General features: G+C 29.3%; 1 protein-coding gene across 2 annotated transcripts in view; it reads left to right on the top strand.

The window, feature by feature from the left end:
• Positions 1 to 5,000, top strand: part of LOC137658596 (cilia- and flagella-associated protein 36) — a 76,974-nt gene that overhangs the window by 27,166 nt on the left and 44,808 nt on the right. The gene's annotated exons all lie outside the window — the stretch shown is intronic.

Below are 5,000 nucleotides of genomic sequence, written 5' to 3'. Positions count from 1 at the left end.
TGTATATATAGTTATATATAAGTATGCGTATCCATGTATATATATATATATATATATATATATATATACATATATATAGATATGTATATATATCGATATATATATATATATATATATATATATATATATATATATATATATATATATATATATATATATATATACACACATAAATTGTATATACATTATATTTTATATATGTATATATAATACATATATATATATATATATATATATATATATATATATATATATATATATATATAAATGTATGTATGTATGTATGTACACAAATGCTTGATTAGGGACGCCTGTTTCACTCAGTATTGTAAATTAGTCATAAAATTATAATAATCGGTAATATTTACCGGATTACTTTTTACTTTAATAAATCTCGAAAAGCATACAATCAAAAGATGAATTGAATAATAATGAATCGCCCAAATGCAGATCATACATTAATGAAGAATAATTTGTAGAAAGTGTTTAGCCACTTATGCAAGGTACTGTGCCTAAACGTCCAGGCATTCAGGCAATACCAGTGCCCTAAGAATAAGTATAAGCAAAACAGGCGTTTCTTGAAAACTAAACAAAGCTATGAAAATTCTCTGGTTGTGCAGTGCTTTACCAACACGTGCCAATAGGACTGAAAGCTATAAATTGTGAACATTTCATTGTTGTGGATGAAGGAGAAGCAGAAAGGTAACGTGAATGTTGTTGTATTCAGTCTGCGCGTGCGCATGTGTGTTCTGTCTGCGCGGCCTCTTTGGCTCACTTCAACTCTCTCTTTCCATGACCCCGTGTGACAAGCCACCCACAGTCCCCACCACCAACAGTTCACTGACAGAAGAAGAACGACACATTCTGGAAGAAGTGAAGAAGTAAGTTCTTCCTTAGATGGAATTAGATCAGAATTAGTTCTGTAGAGTGATTAGTTCAGGCTAAATTTAGCTTTAATGTATATAAAAAATGTTTTTAACTCCTTTAAGCTTTTGCAGTTTTTTTGTGAAACCTGTGTTAGAGGATTCCCGGAGACATTCTAAACGTTCGAATATTCAAAGATACGCAATGATATGGTCTTTGGACATTGCAGACACCTACGAAAGTAAAAGTTATGACAAAGCTCACGAGACTGAATGAATGTCATGGCAGGGTAACGTAATAAAACACTGCATTAATTTTGACAGACACTATTTAATCATAAAAGAAAAATCTTGTTCTTAATAATGATTTTCTCTCATACCAATAGAATACAAATAATTTTGATTTAAGAGACATATATTAATAATTGTGGAGGATACACCCTGCAAAGGAAAACCTATATTTCACTACAGATATTTAGTAAATTCTTAAAACGTTTGCATTAATAACCATACCATCAATGAATTTAAATCCACTTTAAATCCATAAAGAGACAAGTAAGTGAACTAATGTTCACTTTACATTCATAACCAGACAGTTAAGAAATCACTATCCATTTTGTATTAATAGCCAGATAATTACTTAATTTCTATTTTCTTTATCTCCATAACCAGACACTTACTGTTGTAAAATGCTATCCATTTTGTATTCATAACCAGACAATTAATGAACTGCTGTCCACTTTAATGATACAGTAATAATGTTATTATATCATTATTGGCCAAACCCCAGACATGAATTGACATGTCTGAGGCCTTTAACCCACAGAGGAATAGCAACATAACCATAGTATATAATTAATTGTTATCTACTTTATCTCCATAACCAGACAATTGCTGTTGTGAAATGGTATCCTTTTTGTATTCATAACCAGACAAATGTATCCACTTTATCTCCACAACCAAACAATTACTGTTGTAAACTGCTATCCACTTTATCTCCATAACCAGACAATTAATAAACTGTTATCCACTTTATCTCCATAACCAGAAAATAAATTAACTGCTATTTACTTTATCTCCATAACCAGATTATTAATTAACTGCTATTCACTTGATCTCAATAGCCAGACAATTAATTAACTGCTATCCACTTTATCTCCATAACCAGACAATTAACAGCTATCCACTTTATCTCCATAACCAGACAATTAATTAACAGCTATCCACTTTATCTCCATAACCAGGCAATTAATTTACTTCTATCCATTTTATCTCCATGACCAGACAATTAATTATTTGCCATCCACTTTATCTCCATAACCAGACAATTAATTAACTGCTTTCCACTCTATCTCCATGACCAGACAATTAATTAACTGCTATCCAGTCTATCTCCATAACCAAACAATCAATTAACTGCTATCCAGTCTATCTCCATAACCAGGAAATTGATTAACTACTATCCACTTTATCTCCATAGCCAAATAATTATTTAACTGCTTCCACTTTATCTTCATAACCAGACAATTAATTAACTGCTATCCACTTTATCTCCATAACCAGACAATTGCTATTGTGAGATGCTATCCACTTTATCTCCATAACCAGCCCCTTACTGTCGTAAAATTCTACCCACTCTATTCTAATAACCAGAAACCTAATGAACTTTTATCCACTCCACGCCTATAACGAGACAATTGATGAATTTCTATCCACTTTCCATTCATAACCAGACTGTTTTATCTATCTGCTCCCTGAACGTGGAACTCTTCACACAAAAAGAGCAACACTGTAAGTGAAAAAAAGGACTTTCTTCTATTTCTCTGGAGCGTTGACACCAAGCAGGCTTTGTTAGTTTCCTTTCATTGAGAATGTTGAATTTGCCACATTTTCAGCTTTAATCTCGCACTCAATTATACTTTGCTGTGAAGGCTTTTGAAAAAGCTCAAAACTGGTATAGATTTTTTTAGTCTTGGAAAGTGAAAGAAAATTTTTTTATGATTCGAAAATTTAAAGAATTTTGAAATCGTTTTGAAAATTAAAGCTCAAATGGGGCTAGAATATTTTTGCAATCTTGGAAAATAAAAGAAAAAGTTGTTATGATCTGGAAAATTTAAAGAATTTTGAAATCGTTTTGAAAATTACAGTTTGAAGCGGCTAAAATATTTTTGCAATCTTGGAAAGTAAAAGAAAAAAATTATTAAGATTTCGAAAATTTGAAGAATTTTGAAATTGTTTGATCATTGGATGGTTAGAAAAAAAAATGTAGATCTTTATAATAGTTAAAAGTTATAGAAATAATTTCAATTATTCATATCACTAAGTTTAAAGGCTTTTGCAATATTCAATTAACCAATTGGAAGTTAGATGGAATGCCCCTTGTCTTTACAAAACATTAGAATTTACTTACCTATTGAGGAGGACCTTAGGTCAAACCTTGTGCCTAAATTGAAAGGTCATTTACTATTGAAGTTATAAACCTTTATATAACCTAGGTATTATTATTATTATTATTATTATTATTATTATTATTATTATTATTATTATTATTAATTGCTAAGCTACAACCCTTGTTGGAAAAACAAGATGCTATAAGCCTAAGGGCTCCAACAGGGAAAGGAAATAAGGAAAAATTACAAGAGAAGTTTAAGAACAATAGTAACATTAGAATAAATCTTTCATATATAAGCTGTAAGAATTGAAAATAAGAAGAGAATAAAAATTTCAAAATAACAAGAGGAAGAGATATAAAATAGAATAGAATAGAATATTGTTTTAGCGGAAAGACAAAAACTAGAGCCTTTAACTATATAATTTATTTTTGTTTACTTTCATTCATAAAATTCCTTCACTGTATTGTTTATTTACGAATACATTGGTTTCCTATAAAGTCAGGAGAAATTCGCTGTAATATTTCTTAACATTTAGTTTTACAATCAAAATTTCAAAATTACTTAAAATTTTCGGATTTAAAAAAAAAATCTAAATAAACTTCCAAATATATATTTTCCAAGTTCTTCCAGGTCTTGAGTCCCCCTAATCGTTCAGAAATTGCAATTTAGCATTTAGTAACCCATTTGATTTTACCAATTCATTACCAAAAAGATACAGTATACACGAAATTATTAAGTTATAGAAAGCTTATTAGATGCTTTATTTATTAAGAAAAAAAAAACAGATCCTTCCTGGCATGTACACTCAAGAAACAAGCACCACAATTTAAAAAAAAAAAAAAAACACACCTTCACTATAATAGCCTTGGCATGCATACATTAAAAACACGCTAGGTGATTACAAAACGCACATTAAAAAAAATGTAGCCAAATTAAAGGAAAATGCATACACAATGTAAAGAGCTTTTATCTGGCGCTGAATGCAACGAATTCAATTTCTGCAAGTTGCCTTTTTATACACAGAGACGCAATCACTTGCTGATATACATATCCACTGAGTTTTGGAACCTGATAAGGTTCAAGGAATTAATCTCTTGAAGTAAGTAATCATGGAGAAATTGTTGTTCTCTTAAAAAACAGGTTGAGAAAATATATATTATATTTTATCTCCTCTAACTCAGGTCACAAGTATTATTTCATGTTGTTTTCTTCACCAGTGTGACTTTTGCATAATTGATCTTTAGTTCTTTCCTCACCTTTCTTTTATAAATCTATAATTTTTCAACTTCACTTATATCTTTAAAAAACTCTGGCTTTAGCTTTAATGTAATTATTTAGCTGAATATTTTAGCTTAGTTTCTGCTGGAAAGCTATTAGCATAGCCTTTTATTTTGGCAAGCTTTTATTAATTTTTACATATAAATTTTAGCTCTTTTTAAAAGTCTTCATTATCAAATTAGCCAACGTTTTAATCTTAAATTTAATTTCTCATCTGTCAAAATCAGTTTCCCTCAGATTCTAAAATATAATAAAACTTTTTCATATAAAGGGACGTTCAAATTCATGGATTTTTTATCTAAAAAATTTCTTAGAAATTTTATCGAAATTTTTTCTTCAGTTTTGTTCAGGAATTTTATAAGTTTTAATTATATTATAATTAAACTTCCGATTCCACATGAAATCTTGCTTTTCAATATCACCTATTGTATTATTAGAGTTTTAAATTCATATATTCCACTAAGAT

The sequence above is a fragment of the Palaemon carinicauda genome, chromosome 19, assembly GCF_036898095.1.
Source record: "Palaemon carinicauda isolate YSFRI2023 chromosome 19, ASM3689809v2, whole genome shotgun sequence".
In the NCBI taxonomy this organism is placed as follows: Eukaryota; Metazoa; Arthropoda; class Malacostraca; order Decapoda; family Palaemonidae; genus Palaemon; species Palaemon carinicauda.
Note: the sequence above shows the minus strand (reverse complement) of the source record. Positions and strands in the feature narration are given on the sequence as shown.